We start from the raw sequence: 18,132 nt of genomic DNA on the forward strand, positions 1-18,132 counted from the left end.
CGACACCGAAACTAACCTGGAACTTATCTGTCATTTTGTTGTGACGTCAGATGTTGTTTTATCATCTGCACATGAGAAGCCTGAGCCCGTTTCGCCAGCGTCAGAGGCAGCCAGAAGGCCGTCGCGATCGTATTGGGAAATAAAGAAGGGAAACACAAATATAAAACTAAGCTAGGGACAGCATGACTTTTACACCTTAACATAGAGCAACACCGATGCACTGCCCTTCAGCCCTTGTCGGTTGTAAAAATGTCTCCTTGGAGCCGACGTCGTGCGGCAACTAACTCAATTTGAGTAAAGGTTTTTTGTTGTTTTTCATTTAGATAGGTCTTATGTTACTCAATGTTTTGACATCAGTTCAAGTCACTGTAAGCAAAAAGTAGTGTTTAAAAAAAAGTGGAGCTTCTTTGTTAATTATTGAAGTGCATTTATACGTGTTTATTTCACGTGTTTCGTAAATTTTCTTTGATAAAAATATTTTAATGTAATTTTTAGCATTCTGCGCACATGATGTAAACTTTTTAAGAAATGAATTAAAAAAAAAAAAAGAGAAGAAAACACTTTACTGCGTGCATGCTTCGGAATGAAATTGACGGATGTGCAAAGTGTCATAGAGAAACCCTGGCAATCTTCTCGACTCGAGCTTCGAACTTCCATTTCTCCGGAAGAAAATTAGCTACGGCGTTCGCATTTAGCTGAATGCTCCTCCCAAGAAAATAGCTTTCTTTTTTTACATAAATATGTAAAAAAGGACCCGGACATGCATCATTGCACGATCTGACGTGGAAACACGCTGCGGACATCTGTGATATCAAGTATAAGCGTTTCGGAGTTTTTTCCCCCTGCCGTTTCTGTATCCTTCTTCTTTTTTTTTTTCTTTTAGTTTTTAGTTTCAGTTTGGCGTAGTTTGCGGAGACGTGTGTTTAGCATCTGGCTAACACTCTTCAACTGTTGCATGCTTCATTTCTCAAGAAGAAATCAGAGACAGCATCGATAAGAAATAAAATTTGCATTAAAAGAACTGGTTTGTGGAATGTGAACAGGGAAAAGAATCTGTAAAGGCTGCGCTATGCGAGTATTCTCGGAAGCCACGAACGGGCGATGCAACAATTTTAACTTTAAAATAATCAGCATTTTTTTTACTTTTTACATAGTTTATCTTACCGGGAGGGATGGAGAAACCGCCTCGTTATTTCGAAATATTGTGATTCCGTTGCGTAATAGCAAAGCAAGGAACGGAAATATTTCGCAATTTGCGGCCAACCTGGAACCTGGGTCAATAAGTTGGCGAGATGTGCCAATTTGGGCTCAATCTAAGTCTATCTCTTATAAATATTGCCGTTTCAAGACGAGTAAATGCGTCCATTGCCTGATAACATCGACATAATTGTACTCTAATCAGTTTTAGCGACGTCATCTGCTCGATGTGAACAAAACCATTCCTCTCGCGAGTTTCACCCCGCCGCCACTTGGTCAGTCCGACTTCCTTACGGCAAGGCAAGCGCATCGCCCCTACATCCCTCTCCCCTCCCCCTCTCCACATCGCTCAGACCAACACCAATTTTTCTGCGTCACTAAAGAACGCCACCGAAGGCTTGGACACGACTACGACGCCAGCGTTTGGTTGAGACTCGCGCTCTCGCTGATAGGAGACGCGTTCCGGCCGAATGTGGGAGCAGCACTCGCGTCAAACTTGTGGCATAGATGGCCTTCTTTAGCAACGCCTCCTTACCTAGGAGGCGTTGCTCACGCCAACCTTCAAGGTCGCCATGTCTGCCAACAATCGCCAAACTTGTTGCACGGCCTCTTTAATTATCTGCGCGCACAGGTAGAGTGACAAAATGCTGAGGCAGTGATATGGACGTGGCGTAATCAGCTCTCGCTTACGGAGGCGAAACGCACTCGGTACGGCTATAGATTAGGACTCCCGCGCGAACATAAAAGCGGCATTTGTGATCGTGACTGGATTGTGCTTGTGGGATCAACCTTCAACGAAGAACGAAGACTCCCAAGGTAACTTATCCCTGGGTACATATTCACATTTGTGCGCTAGTTGTCCATATAGTAGTCAAATTTCGAAATTCAGTGACTGTTCTAGCAGATAGATTTCAATTTTAGTAACAGATCTGTGGTCTGGTTCGACTACTGATTGCCGTCAACCACGGTCAAGTTGAATGTATGCCCGAAAAATATGGCTACGTGTTCGCTTTTTGAGCGCGTTTACTCTAAAAGGCCCAAACACAAACAGGGGTTTCAGTGCTGTTCAGAAAAGTTAGAACATAATAGTTCCATAAAAAAGCAGCTCTGTGTCGAAAACTGATTGATTTTTTCACAAAAATTATCTTTGTTTTTCCAGCTGTCGAGTTTCCCAAAAACTGCGCATATACTTTCACGTATCAATTCATTCACACCATTGTTACAAAAAGAAATGTTTAATTTTTTTTTTTTTAAAATTGCGAATTCGCTGTTTAGGGCAATTTGCATCGTAAGAACTGTGACGTAAAGCAGCATTCGTAAGTAAATAATAATAATCAATCAATCAATGTTTTTATTGAAGTGCCCAGGAACAACCTTGCGGTCTTAGTACAGGTGCACTCAGGAAACATGAAAAACAACACTACACACAATAAACAAACAGTAAGCAATAAAACACTTAAAAAAGATCACATATGTCACATAAACTCGCTAGGCTATACCACCACGATAGCGAAAGGAAAGGAAAGCGAGAGTATAAAAATTGGTTCAGAGCAACTTAATCAGGTGCAAAAAATAGGAAGCCAAATTTAGGTGAGGAACTTTAGCGCTCTGATGAACTCCGGTGTGTTATTGTTAAATATATCAATAGAGTCTGTAAAAGAGGAATTGTAGGTGTGCCCAATTCTCGACACGGGGTCGTGAAGATTAGTTACGGGAGCATTGTAGAACGATGCATTTTGCCTTGTAGTTTTTACGGGAATTTTCAAACGCACATTTGATATCAATGATGTGCAGTCAGTGATGCCATGAATAAGTTTGTACAGAAATAGGATGTCGGCATGTTCTCTCCTACGCCGCAGGGTGGGCAATGCCAAGCTATGTTGGACTGGGACTGCTGGATCATCGTTTGAGGTTGACGCATTGCGCGACGAGAAACGATGTCTGTAGATACATAAGAACTTATTCGGAACATGTTCGATTCTAGCCGAGGTTGTCGCGCAGATTCCATTCCATACAATAGAGGCATACTCGACGTGTGGTCGACATAAAGCACTGTACAGTGTGACAAAAGTACTAGTGTTATTAAACTCTTTAGTAATGCGGCACGTGATACCAAGCGTACGTAAAGCTGAGCTCACAATATGGTCAACATGACTCGAAAAGCGTAATGTACTATCAAATACAACTCCAAGGTCTTTGATTTCATTCACACGTGTCAAAAGAACTGACTGAATGTCATAAGAGAATATAATATTATGTGTCTTTCGAGTGTAGGACATGACTTTAGTTTTCGAACTATTTAGTTTTAGGGCATTCTGACTGCACCAGTTTTCGAATGCATATACATCATTTTGTAGCAGAACACAGTCGCGTTCGTCTCGTACCTCTATAAACATCTTAATGTCATCTGCATATTGTAGAAAGGAAGAGTGACGGATCACAGCCGAAACATCATTCACAAAAACTGAAAACAGAAGGGGGCCAAGAACGGAACCTTGAGGTACACCCGTCGTAGCCTGATAAGCAGCAGACGAATTACCATTCGAGCTGACAAAACACAGTCTATCACGCAAGTAACTTTTGAGCAATAAAAGTAACGACCTGTGGACATCAAGCCTTGACAACTTTGCCAGCAACATGTCGTGATCTACAAGATCAAACGCTTTGCTTAGATCAAAGTAGATTACATCAAGTTGGCCTCTATTAGAGACGACCTGAGCAGCAGTTGACATGAAACAAGTGAGGTTAGTCGTGGTTGAGCGACCCGCCATAAAACCATGTTGGCTAGGGATGATAGAATTTTTGAGCTTAAACGACAATATTTTGTGTAAAGCTGTTTCGAAGAGTTTTGAAAATGTACAAAGAAGAGATATAGGCCTGTAATTTGAGATGCTTGTTCTTGAATCGGACTTATGTACGGGTACAAGTGCTGTTTTCCACATATAATAATAATAATAATAATAATAATAATAATAATAATAATAATAATAATAATAATAATAATAATAATAATAATAATAAATTTATTGCAGGTGCTTAAACGTCCTCAGAGTATCATTTCGGGACCGTCAAAGTCCTAAAGACTTGTAGGACTGATCCCAACAAAATATATACAAAAGCACGCATAACAATGAAAAAAAATGCACACACACACAAAAAAAAAGAAAAAGAAAAACAGAACAAAGAAGTTACAGATTCAGAGACGCGACAAGGTAAATATTGTTAACGACGAATTGCACAGTACAAACTCATTACGAAAAGTCTTGAAGGTTGGCGCTATTTTCCTATGGACGGGCACATAGTCTTCAGTTTTCTTTTTAACTTCCCACGAGAAGTAATGTCACTCAGCACAGGTGGGAGTTTGTTAAAGGTGTTTGGAACATAGTAACTCCGAATGCATGTCCCAAAATGAGTACTAATTCGCGGCGTGGCATATGGTGCCACTTTCCGAAGGTCACGACAAACCACGTTGGGAATTAAAGGTATTGTCCCAGTAATGTCGGAGTATCACGGTATGCAGAAATAGGGCTCGAAAGGATGGTAAAGAGAGATCGTCAAAGATGTTGTCGGATGTTTGAATATTGGAGCCATATGGCCACGCTACGCAAATGCCCTTTAGGAGAGAATTCACTTTAGTTTCTAATAGGTTTGTGCACTGCCCGAACAAGGTAATTCCATATCGAAGCACACTATAAACGAGTGCGTGCACAATGAGTCTTCGGGTTGACATGGGGATAAATGTTTTTATATTGTAGAGGGTGCAGGATGCTGCTCGCAGCTTCTTCATGATGTAGAAAAGATGGGAGTTCCACGATAAATCAGAGTCAAAATAAATTCCTAAGTATTTTGTAGTGTTCACGTAATCTACTGGCACACATTCACAAGAAGCACAGTCTGAAGCGTGCAGAAGTATTGGCTTGTTTAAAATTACTCTCTTAAGCGGACATCACATCACATCACATCACATCACATCAGTTGCGTTTTTTTCGTGTTAACGCTAATAACATTTCTCGAAAACCAATCCATGATCTTAGTTGAATCAAACTGCAGTAATTCTACTGCCTTACTATAATGTAAATGACTTGGTACTAGAACGGTATCATCTGCATATTGAAATATCTTACTGTGTTTCACTACCTGGGAAAGGTCGTTGACATAAATATTAAAAAGAAGAGGCGAGAGCACAGACCCCTGAGGTACGCCAGATTTCAAAGATATTTTAGCACTGTATTGTCCAGATATCGAAACTAACTGTGTTCGGTTTGACAGAAGGTTTTTAAACAGGGAATAAAATGGACCCCTGAACCCTAAGCTAAGGAGTTTTTTCAAAAGAAATTTGTGTGACACAGAGTCGAAAGCTTTCGAAACATCTAAGAAAAGCGCACACGTAACAAGATTATTTTCGAAGGCAGTGTTCAACAGATCGGAGAAGTCCTCAAGAAGAGGTTGTGAGCCTTTTCCAATAACGAAACCAAACTGCTGTGGAGAAAAAAGATTAAATTTATCCATAAAATCAGTCATTGTTATAAAAATATGTTTCGCCAAAATCTTCGCTATTGAAGGCAAGATCGAGATAGGGCGATAGCATTCGACCTTACCGTGATCTCCACTTTTAAATAAAGGCTTTACAATGGCTATTTTAAGGTCGTCTGGAATTATGCCTGAAGCTATAAAACCGTTCAACATCCGTAGAAGTATATTTTTTTAGTGAGTTGTAATTTCTGCACAGATCGGACATTCGTACACCATCAATTTCAGGAGACAAACGAGGTTTAAAGCTCAACAACAGAGTTTGTAGCGCTTGCTCTGTTATTTCAGGAAGGAAAGCGGACGCTACATTTGGAATGATTGAGAGCGAGACATCAACATCATTATCGCGCGATATGCTTGAGGTTTTTCCGAAATAGGTGTTGAAAGCATTGGCGGCAGATCATCATCATCATCAAATTATTATTATTATTATTATTATTATTATGATGATGATGATTCGTTGTGTAGCTTTGATCACAAGTTATCCGCTGCTATATTGTCACGGGTGGTGACCAAAGGAACACTAAATAAACAGAAAGAAAGAAACGTTTAATGTGGCGAACTTGTGCCAAAAACTAAAAGGGTACAAAGATAATAACAGAGCGTCGCGGGCGTCGAAGTCGGCGTAGCAGCACAGTCGAACGCTGGGGCGAAACTGACTGCGGCTCGCCACGCGGAGCCCCTTATGTACAGTCGGCGGCAAAAGTTTGCGGGGCGCGGGAGCGTCAGCCGGAATGACTAGTTGCGCCCTCTGACGGCGCGCGGCCGTTCTCAGGATTCACGCTTCGAGAATGTGCTTCCTTTCGTGCTCTCTTTTTTGCTCGCTTCCGCCCGACGTGCACAAGATTACCGGGACCGGCGCCAGATGCCGCTATGACAGCCATCATGCCGCGCGTCTACCTCAGCCACCGTGATGGGTGACGGAGCACACGCATGCTGCAGATAACATTTTGCGGCATCTTGCGCCAGTCCCTGTTATCGCGTGGGTGTCGAACGGAAGCAAGCGAAAAAGCATGACCGCGAACAAGAAAGAAAGCGCATGCGCAAAGCGCGAGTCTTGAGAGCGGCAACGCGCCGTGAGAAGGCGCAACCAGTCTTTTCGGCTGGCGCTCCCGTGCCCCGCAAACTTTTGCTCCCGACTGTACATGCGTGGTCTTCTGGAATAATCGGCGAAGAAACTTCGACGCGTGGAACATTCGGGCCTGGAACAAGCAACATGATTCTCGAATTCTCCAGAACACTAAATTAGAGGAATAAACAAAAAACATGTCGCTCCAGGATTCGAACCCTAGCTTTTCGCGTGGGAGGCAGGCGCGATAACCATTAGGCCACGCGCGCGCTGCCTACTTGGCGAGCGCGCGCGGCATTACTCCCCCCTTTAAAAAGCGCATCGCCCCGATGCAGCACAAAACAAAAAGCAAACAAAAAGAACGGTAAACTAAAGAGTCATTTGGAATACGTAAGGTCCACTGTCCTATCGAGCGTAGTACGGCTTCATGCGCACGACGTGGACGACTTCTGGTCGTGGAGGGCGGCGTGATAGCCCGTGTTCCATCGGGCATCACCTCGTAGTTCAGATCACCGAGTCGACGAAGTACTTTGTAGGGTCCGAAGTAGCGCTTTAGGAGTTTCTCACTGAGACCATGGCGGCGGATCGGTGTCCACACCCACACCCTGTCTCCGGGCTGGAAGTGGACGTCCCGACGACGAAGGTTGTAGCGGCCAGCGTCGACACGTTGTTTGGCTTGAATACGGTGTCTGGCGAGCTGGCGGACTTCTTCTGCCCGTTGGGCAACCACCTGGGCGTCGTCGCTTCCGTCGAGAGCCGGTTCGTGGGGTAACATCGCGTCCAGCATTGTCGTTACCCTGCGCCCATGCACCAGTTGAAAGGGTGTCACTCCGGTGGTCTCTTCTACGGCCGTGTTGTAGGCAAAGGTGACGTACGGCAGCACCTCGTCCCATGTCTTGTGCTCCACGTCGACGTACATGGAAATCATGTCGGCGATGGTCTTGTTGAGTCTTTCCGTGAGCCCGTTGGTCTGCGGGTGGTACGCCGTGGTGCGACGATGGCTGGTGTGGCTGAGACGCAGGATTTCTTGGGTCAGCTGTGCCATGAACGATGACCCTCGGTCTGTGATCAGGACTTCGGGGGCGCCATGCCGGAGGACGATGGACTCGATGAAAAATGGCGACTTCCACAGCAGTCCCTGAAGGGAGGGCTTTCGTTTCGGCGTACCGCGTGAGATAATCTGTGGCGACGATTATCCAGCGGTTTCCCGATGTTGACGGCGGAAAGGGGCCAAGTAGGTCCATTCCGATCTGCTGGAACGGTGCGGTCGGGGGAGCAATCGGCTGCAGGAGACCGGCCGGTTTTGTTGGCGGTTTCTTACGTCGCTGGCACTCGTGGCACGATCGGGTGTAGAGGTGGACGGCTTTGGGGAGCTTTGGCCAGTAATACTTTTCACGAATACGGGCCAGTGTTCGGCTGTAACCGAGGTGTCCCGAAGTCGGGTCGTCGTGACATGCTTGAAAGATCTCCTCCCGAAGGTCGGTCGGGATTACCAGCAACCACGGTGTGCTGTTGTCGCCGAAGTTCTCTTTGTAGAGTACACCTTGTCGAATGGCGAAGGTCGGCAATACTCGTGAGAAGACACGTGGCACGGTACCCCCCCCCCCCCCCCCCCTTCCAGGTGCTCGATTAATGCGCGCAGCTCAGGATCGTCCCGTTGACGTCGTGCCATGTCGTCGGCGTTTACAGCTCCTAGGAAGCTCTCGTCGTCATTGTCGTCGCTGCAGCCGGAAGGGGTTTCGACGGGGGCTCTGGACAAGCAGTCGGCGTCGCTGTGCTTCCGGCCGGACTTGTAGACCACTGTCATGTTAAACTCTTGTAGTCGGAGGCTCCATCGAGCAAGACGTCCTGACGGGTCCTTCAGGTTAGCAAGCCAGCAGAGCGAATGGTGGTCCGTGACTACACGGAACGGGCTCCCGTACAAGTACGGGCGGAACTTCGTGATTGCCCAGACGACCGCAAGGCATTCTTTTTCAGTCGTGGAGTAATTTCGCTCCGCCTTGGACAATGTCCGACTTGCGTAGGCGATGACTCGCTCGGTGCCTTCTTGAACTTGAACCAGTACCGCGCCAAGTCCTGCGTTACTTGCGTCCGTGTGAATCTCGGTTTTCGCATCCTGGTCGAAATGTCCAAGAACAGGAGGCGTCTGCAGTCGTCGCTTCAGCTCGTCGAATGCCTGCTGCTGCTCCTCGGCCCATTCGAACTTCTCGGCGTCCTTCGTGAGGTTTGTGAGCGGTGCGGAAATCCTTGCGAAATCTCGAACGAAGCGCCGATAGTAGGCACATAGCCCAAGGAACCTTCGCACGGCCTTCTTGTCTCTTGGCACTGGAAATGCTGCGACCGCGCGAGTCTTCTCTGGGTCTGGATGAATGCCTTCGTTACTAACCACGTGACCTAAGAACTTCAGTTCGTCATAGGCGAACCGGCACTTTGACGGCTTGAGAGTGAGCCCGGCGGTCTGTATGGCATGGAGAACCGTGCGGAGTCGTCGCAAGTGCTCGTCGAAGTCAGCTGAAAATACTACGACGTCGTCCAGGTAGACGAGACAGCTCTGCCACTTCAGCCCTGCCAGTACGGTGTCCATGACACGCTGGAAAGTTGCTGGCGCCGTGCATAGTCAGAAGGGCATCACCTTGAACTCGTAGAGTCCATCCGGCGTGACGAAGGCTGTCTTCTCTCGGTCCCGTTCGTCGACCTCGATTTGCCAGTAGCCGCTCTTCAGGTCCATCGATGAAAAGTATCGAGAGTGGCGCAGCCGGTCTAGAGTGTCGTCGATGCGGGGCAGTGGGTAGACGTCTTTCTTCGTAACCGTGTTGAGCTGCCGGTAGTCCACGCAGAACCGAAGAGTTCCGTCCTTCTTCTTAACCAGCACGACTGGAGAGGCCCATGGACTGCTTGAAGGTTGGATTATGTCGTCATTCAGCATCTCTTGAACTTGCTGCTGGATCACCTCCCTTTCCTTCGCGGAGACTCTGTACGGTGATCGATGCACAGGGCGCGCGTCGTCCTCGGTAACGATGCGGTGCTTGGCAACCGCGGTCTGGCGCACCTTCGACGACGTCGCAAAGCAGTCGCGGTATTCGGCGAGGAGGATAACCAGCTGACGTCGTTTAAGGTCCAGAAGCTTAGGGTCAATGTCGAGCTGCGCTGGCGACGTACTGTCTTGCTGGGACGGCGAGAATTCGTCAGTAATCGCGGTGATTTCGGCGGGGTTTCGGAGTTCCTCGACGTGGCCCACGGCTGCACCTTTCGTGAGGTGTTGCGTTTCGTTTCGGAAGTTCGTCACGAGGGCCACAGTCCGCCCATCCTGAAGTTCAGCTACTCCCCTTGCGACGCCTATGCCTCTTCCCAGGAGCAATTGGAGGTTTCCCTCGAGAAGAACTTCACCATAGGAAGCTTCATCGATCCCGACAAGCACGAAAACACTCGACCGCGGTGGTAGGTTTACGTGGTTTGCGAGGACTCGGACCGTGGGTGACGTCGCTTGGGGTTCCTCCGATGGTGGAGCAGGTTTTCGTAGCGTCAGCCGGTTTGTTCCGAGGTCGATGACGGCGCCATACTCGCAGAGAAAGTCCATTCCGAGGATAACGTCCCTCGAACAGTCTTGTAGAATGACGAACCAGACAGGGCACGTTTCACCGTGGATCTCGACGCGAGCAGTGCATCTCCCGACTGGTGTAATGAGATGTCCTCCGGCGGTTCGTATTTGGGGTCCTTCCCACGGCGTCATGACTTTTCGAAGGCGGCGGGAGAGCCTCCCACTCAAGACTGAGTAGTCTGCTCCGGTGTCCACGAGTGCCGATGCGTCGTGGCCGTCAATGACGACGTTTAGGTTGTTGGACACCGTTGCAGGGGCGTCGTAGCGATGCGTGGCGTCGGGGGAGTGGGAGCGCTCCGTCGTTCTTGGAGGCTCTTTACGTCGGTCGTCTTCGGCAACTCCACCTCCAGGGGTTGCCGCGCCTAGTTTCCCCGGCGAGGAGCGAGGGGTGACAGGCTTTCACGTCGGGGTCGGTGCATCGGCGAAGCTGGACGTCGCGGCGATGGCGACCGGAACTCTCGGCGGGACGCAGGCTCGGGGGACTGGGGTCGTCGCAGGTACTCGTCGATCTCCCGAGGGCGTTCACCATACCGGGGGCGCGGGTCGTTTGGGTGGAACCCGCGCAGCCCGAGTCGTCGGTATGGGCATCGGCGGTACACATGGTCGGGTTCCCCGCAGTGGTAGCAGAGCGGGCGTCGGTCGGCCGTTCGCCACACGTCGGTCTTCCTCGACGAGGGTTGCTCCGGGCGGACGTCCTGGACTTGCCCTTCCTGGCGTCGAGGATACTGTGACATCGGAGGGTCTCGTCGGGGTGGCGCCGTGGCCTGGCGGTTAGCTTGCGGCGGTCGTCGGGCCATGGCGGCGTAGCTCAAAGTCGGCTCCTCTGGCGTCGTCATGTTGATCGGAACCTCAGGTTGGAAGGCCCGATGAACTTCATCTCGCACGACCTCGGCTAGCGACAGGGAGGACGGGCGATCCATAGCGGGGAGCATCTTGCGGATTTCTTCCCGGACGACTTCACGGATGATGTCACGGATGCCTGGGAGGTCGGTACCAAGGTTGTATCCGGATGTCGCCAGAGTAGTCACGCCAGGGTGTCGCTCGTAGTGCCTGGCGCGTGCTAGTAGGGCACGTTCCATATTCGTCGCCTCCGTGACGAACCCGTCCACAGTTGTCGGGGGATTGCGAATGAGACCTCCGAATATCTCGCTTTTCACACCCCTCATCAGGTGTCGCAGCTTCTTCTCCTCTGTAGCCTGAGGATCGGCGCGGGCGCTCAGGCGAAGAACATCCTCGACGAAGCCGGTGACGCTCTCGTTGGGGCCCTGGGTTCTGGTTCGCAGTAGGTCCTCGGCTCTCTCTCGGCGGTGGTGGTTGCTGAACGTAGCCTTGAGATCGGTCTTGAACATGTCCCACGACGTCAAAGAGGACTCATGATTCTCGTACCAGTGCTTGGCGGTACCCTCAAGCGAAAAATAGACGTTGTTCAGGCGCTGCTCGTCGGTCCAGCAATTGTGGCGGGCAACGCGTTCATACTGGTCAATCCAGTCTTCGACGTCTTCGTATTGCTCGCCGTGGAATGGAGCAGCCGTCCGCGGTACGACGGGCAGGTAAACGACGGCTGGAGCGGCCGGGGTCTCCGACTGGTTGGCCATCGTCGTCCTCCTTGTTTGCCTGGTCCTGGGTGGCAAGGGTCCTAACTCCGGGGGTAGGCCAAGGTTCCGGCGACTTAATCGGATCTCGGTCTGGTCCTCGTTGGGTTCTTGGGGGCCTGTGTTCGGACTTGCACTCCGAGAACTCGGAGGGGAGCGCTGCACGGGCATGCGGGTACCCCGCACCTCCACCAAAATGTCACGGGTGGTGACCAAAGGAACACTAAATAAACAGAAAGAAAGAAACGTTTAATGTGGCGAACTTGTGCCAAAAACTAAAAGGGTACAAAGATAATAACAGAGCGTCGCGGGCGTCGAAGTCGGCGTAGCAGCACAGTCGAACGCTGGGGCGAAACTGACTGCGGCTCGCCACGCGGAGCCCCATGTACATGCGTGGTCTTCTGGAATAATCGGCGAAGAAACTTCGACGCGTGGAACATTCGGGCCTGGAACAAGCAACATGATTCTCGAATTCTCCAGAACACTAAATTAGAGGAATAAACAAAAGACATGTCGCTCCAGGATTCGAACCCTAGCTTTTCGCGCGGGAGGCAGGCGCGATAACCATTAGGCCACGCGCGCGCTGCCTACTTGGCGAGCGCGCGCGGCAATATTGTTCGCGTTTGTAACTTTTATAAAAAAAAAATATAAAAACTAACTTTTTTGTTTAAAGTCTATTTAAGAAAAAGCGAATATCTGCTTTTCATCAATCTTTTTATATGGATTGCCCATAAAGTTGGGAGTCACCAAATTTTATAATTTGGTTGACGTTTATTTCTCTATACATAAAAACCTAAACGTTTTGTTGTTTTTCTATTAAAAAAAAGTAAATTTAATTTTTTTTAACAAAATTTACATACGTTATTAGGTTGAGTCACTGGATATCGATAACGACTGTTGTAATCTCGAGACAACCGGTTACATAAGCCGCGGTCGGGCTTGGCCCTCACTGTTTGGCTCAAGGATGTTATCTTTGCACTTCAACGCAACGTCGCTGGTAAACTCAAAAATAACAAATGTCGCAAAAAAAAAAAAAAACTACTTTAGCGTGTTTTTTTTTTATTCGAGGAGATTGGCGGGAGAGTATTTCCTTTATTAGAATTGTCGCTGAAGTATCCTATGAAATGAGAAAGAGATAAAAATGAGTTAACCGGAACGAATAACATATGCAGCAGGTTAGTACGAGTATCATTGTTGGGCGGCATCTCCGTGCGTAGGATTGAGCGTTGCTCGTGAGCAGCCGTGGACAAGCTGCGGGATGCTGAAATAAAAAGCGTAGTGTACATTTAAATATTATTAAGTAAACCGATATAGAGGAAAAATAGCGTTTTTTCTAAATACATGCGTAGAGCTTGCTTACATCCCAGACGAGAGAATTGATTGGTCAAGCCCTATGAGATATGCGTAGCTATAAATCAAAGCTCTTCGAGGTTCCCAGATAGGTATGAAATTATATATCTGATGCAAGTTTGTAAATGATTGACTTCGAAGCACACCCATACCAGAAACGGGGTCTCAGTGGTCGTGCGTATGGCGCGTGTTTTACTCGCTTTCTGAAGCGTCGAACACGCGCATGCTGGGCTGTGAAGATCGCACGCTGGGCTGTCATTTTGAAAACATCGAGGTGTTGTATACCGATAGCAACTGAGAGAGAAGAGGAAATGGAAAGTGTGCGAGTCGTCAGAGCACGGAACTCTGGTTGGAATGATTAGTGCACGAGGGTGTGTTGAGATAGGGCAGTCACTGCGGTGTCGTGACTATTTTTCGTTCTCTCCCTAAATTTCTCGGCGCATAGTCATCTGCCAAGGTGAGAACGAACGGCAAGTCGTCTCTTTCGAACTCCCGGCTTCCAGCACATGTTTATTTCCTTGCGTCATTCTCTGGCCTCGCGCGCACGCTCGAGGCTCCGAAAGGCCGGAGCGTTATCAAAAGTAGAAAGAAATTAAATATCACCAGCCAGGTTTCCCGGTTTCGCTATGTCGCCGCTGCCGGCATGCATCGTGGGAACTGTAGTCTTTCTGCACGCGCGACAACACCGTTTCGGAACGGCATGAGCAGAGTCATAGCCTCCTCTATAGACGCTTTGCAGCAGCTGTGCATGGACGCCGCCATAACTGACCTTCACTTTTTGTTTCCTCTTATTTCGCTTATTTCACTTCATCATTACCATAGCAGACCAGGTATTGCCACATTAGATTCAACTGTGTCTGCCGTGGATAAATCTCGGGGATTTATCCACGGCACCCACATCCCGCGACGAAAACGTCAAGCTTTGCGGTGTGCAAAAGCCTCGCGTTTTCGGCTCGTGATGCGGGCGTGCCGGGGAGAAATTCCTGGGATTTCTCTCTCGTGTGAATATACCTTAAGGAGCTTCGCCCCTAAAGGGGTATTCAGACGAAGGAGATATCCCGGGGATTTCTCTCTCGTGTGAATACACCTTAAGGAGCTTCGCCCCTAAAGGGGTATTCAGACGAAGGAGAAATTCCTGGGATTTCTCTCTCGTGTGAATACACCTTAAGGAGCTTCGCCCCTAAAGGGGTACTCAGACGAAGGAGAAATCCCGGGGATTTCTCTCTCGTGTGAATACTCCTTAAGGAGCTTCGCCCCTAAAGGGGTATTCAGACGAAGGAGAAATTCCTGGGATTTCTCTCTCGTGTGAATACACCTTAAGGAGCTTCGCCCCTAAAGGGGTATTCAGTCGAAGGAGAAATCCCGGGGATTTCTCTCTCGTGTGAATACACCTTAAGGAGCTTCGCCCCTAAAGGGGTATTCAGACGAAGGAGAAATTCCTGGGATTTCTCTCTCGTGTGAATACACCTTAAGGAGCTTCGCCCCTAAAGGGGTATTCAGACGAAGGAAAAATTCCTGGGATTTCTCTCTCGTGTGAATACACCTTAAGGAGCTTCGCCCCTAAAGGGGTATTCAGACGAAGGAGAAATCCCGGGGATTTCGCCCCAGCACGCGCGCATCACGAGACGAAAACGCGAGGCTTTTGTGCATCACAAAGCCTGACGTTTTCGTCACGGGATGCGCGTGCCGTAGAGAAATCCCTGGGATTTCTCCCTCGTGTGAATATCCCTTAAAACGTTGAAAGCGTCAACCGATCGCCCGTCGGTGATACGCTGTTAAAAAGGCTTCAGATCTATAATTTTTTCAACCACTGATACCCACTCCGGAACACTGGAGCGGTTCTTCCAGACCTCAACGACATAGCGTAAGGAGTCGGCAAAATATTCTTCAACAGGCCCCACGTCGAGATCCGCGTGACGAACTGCCATGCGGCACCTCCATATGCTGCGTAAACCTAATAACATGACCAAATCGAAGGATACCCATCGTTTTCGTTCTCTACTGCTAAAAACCTAATGCCCTGTTGGTCTAACGGAAAGACTTTCTTTAAGGTGCGCTGCAATACGTCCCAGAAAAAATACCCATCCCAACAGTTTAAAGACACATGTTCCACGGTCTCTGGATTTTGCACAAATAACGATGAACACCCCACGCCACAAACATCCCCTTTTCCCCCCCTCCACGTTTTCACTGGTAAAGTTCCGGTGTGGAGCTTAAAAAAGAAAGTCTTTATACACGCCGGCGCAAACATTCGTCTAGCGCGTTTGACGACATCCTGTCCCCGGCCTCCACTGTACAATGATCGATACAACGGGACGGGTAGGGTAACATCAACAAGATCTTTGTAAACCTTTTCGTAGTTACTTCGCTCAGGTACTCTAGAGAAAAACGTACTATGAAAAACCTGTAGGCTGCCACAACTTTACGCAAGAAACCAAAAATGCCCCCTGGCTCTACCGTATTTGACGCGACAATAAATTCAGAAAGAACCTTGCCCAACCGCACTTGACACATTGTACGCAGAAAAGGGTCCCTAACCTCGCGCAGAAAAAGGAAGCGATAAACTTGCTGCTTTAAAAACAGATGCGACACTGCAAGTCCCCCATTCCCCACACTGCGAAAAAGGTTTGTACGGCCCATGCGCTAATAAGAAAACCCCCAAATAAAAACCGCGAAATCCCGGGGCAACTTCTGAACATTCAACCTCGAACAGTGAAGGGCTTGGAGCACGTACCACAGTTTGCTTACAAAGAACAGGTTGCAAACGGCGGCACGTGTAAACTCCGACAAGTCTTTTCCCCTCCACTTCTCAGATTTGTCCCGAAATGCAATAACCTGCCTCTGCCAATATGGCTCGCTGTCCCGATAGTTCTCTAGCGGCACCCCCAAATAATTCACGGGCGAAGAGACCCATTTTACATTTTTGTACAGACTTGGTGTGACATCCCAGTTCCCGTGCCAAAATCCTAAACATGTGTCCCAATTTACAGCACTTCCACGGCTGCGGCAAAACCGTTTAGCAATGGCAATGACTTCACTCACACTCTTCCGATTAGCATAAAACACAGCGATATCAGGACAGGACACGCACTTCGACTGAGTGCAGCTCAAACCAACTAATAGCATTATTCTTGATTATGCTTAAACAAAACGACTATATACATACAAAAAAGCAACGGTGAGAGAGGGCAGCCTTGCCTTACTGACCTGGATACGCGGATACGTTGCCCAACTGACTTATTGACTATGATACTTGTGGCACATCCTTTGTAAGCCAAAGGCACACCTTCTATAAGGACAGAACCTACGTTAACATCTTCTAATAAAATCATCATGACTTCGCGCGACACGCGGTCGAATGCTTTCTCAAAATCTATCTGAAGGATGACGATGGTAGTGTTCATTATATCACAGCATTCGAGTACACTACGGGCACAGTGAGTATTTTTCGGTATAGACCTTCCTTTGATCCCACAAGTCTGATGGGGCCCAACAATATCTTTAATCACTAATTGAAGTCTCCATGCTAAAATCTTCATTAGTATCTGGTAGTCAACATTTGTTAAACTGATCGACTTATAGGCCGTGACATTACGAAGTTTCACGCTATCGTGAGTTTTAGGAACCAATACAGTATGAGACAACCAATAGGACGGGGGCAGCTTTTTCACCTCGTACGCCTCCGTGAAAACGTTGTATAACAAAGGCGCAACCCCGTGTTTAAACGCTTTGTAGAAAGCTGCGCTGAGACCGTCCGGTCCGGGCGACTTTCCAGGGTTCAGGTCATCGATTGCTCTCTCTATTTCATTGATGGTAAACGGCTGCTCCAAAAGGTCTTTAGTCTCCTCACTTAACCTCGGCCGAAGTGGTAGGAACTCATCACAAAGGTTTCTACATTTACGGGGTCGTAGGAACACAGTTCAGAATAATACAAGTAAAAAGCTTTAAAAATGCTTCTAAGGTCGCTCATGATTTTTCCATCAACCTCAATATCGGTTGTCGTGATCTTGTGAATGTAGCTCTTTTCGATACCTAACGCTCGCCTCGTCGGAAGCTCGCCCCTTGCAAGCTTATCTGCTCGCGCCCTGATAAGCGCTCCGTGATACCGCTCTTGTTCGAGGGCCTCAAGCTTTATTTTCAAATCGCGGATGTCATGTTTGAATTCCCCTGGAGCCTTGCTTCCTTCTGTAATGAGTGCTTGCAGTATACGCCGTATTATTGTTTCCTGCTCTTTTTGGGAATGCTTTAACGCACCAGCCCGTTCTATTGGGGAGGAGATCGAACAGTCACGCCGCTAGCGGCACGCTTCAGCTGTGGGGGCAACAAACCGAATTTTCTTGTTTGTTTTTCATCAGCGATATCGAAGATGACGACTCGAAGGCCAGCATTGGTCAGAGCGAAGCGCTCGTGTCCAGGCCGTGCATGACGAGGTTCAATTTCTTTGTTATGCTGTGTTAGTAAACACCGGGCTGTGGGGACAACAACCTCGATAAAGCGCACCCTATAGTTCGATCTCCTGCCCAATAGCAGTAACTTTAGGACTCCGTTTAAATATTTCCCATTGTTCGCCATAATTACTCGTAACTTCGTTTAACTTATTTAGACGGTCTTTAACCAATTCTGGAAACTCAGCGTCATCCAGAAGTCTACTATTCAGTTTCCATAACTCCCAGGAGAACTTCGTTTCTTTCTTTATACCACCTATACTGAAGGAAACCAAACAGTGATCACTAAACGAGACAGGCACTATACCGTGTAGCTACTACATATTGCGGTTAGATCTACAGAAACATAAG

General features: G+C 48.2%; 1 protein-coding gene across 2 annotated transcripts in view; it reads left to right on the top strand.

The window, feature by feature from the left end:
• Nucleotides 1–1,654: 1,654 nt before the first annotated feature.
• The window catches only part of LOC8051223 (nicotinamide N-methyltransferase), a 37,307-nt gene continuing 20,829 nt past the window's right edge, over nucleotides 1,655–18,132 (top strand). Inside the window, exon 1 of one of the 2 annotated variants that reach the window (XM_040210824.3) lies at nucleotides 1,655–2,028. The gene's annotated coding sequence lies outside the window, so the exon portion shown is untranslated. The remainder of the gene's footprint in view (nucleotides 2,029–18,132) is intronic. The other variant, XM_040210823.3, reaches the window with a different exon arrangement.

This window comes from Ixodes scapularis, unplaced genomic scaffold (assembly GCF_016920785.2).
Source record: "Ixodes scapularis isolate PalLabHiFi unplaced genomic scaffold, ASM1692078v2 PGA_scaffold3__209_contigs__length_174095766, whole genome shotgun sequence".
NCBI classification, from domain to species: Eukaryota; Metazoa; Arthropoda; class Arachnida; order Ixodida; family Ixodidae; genus Ixodes; species Ixodes scapularis.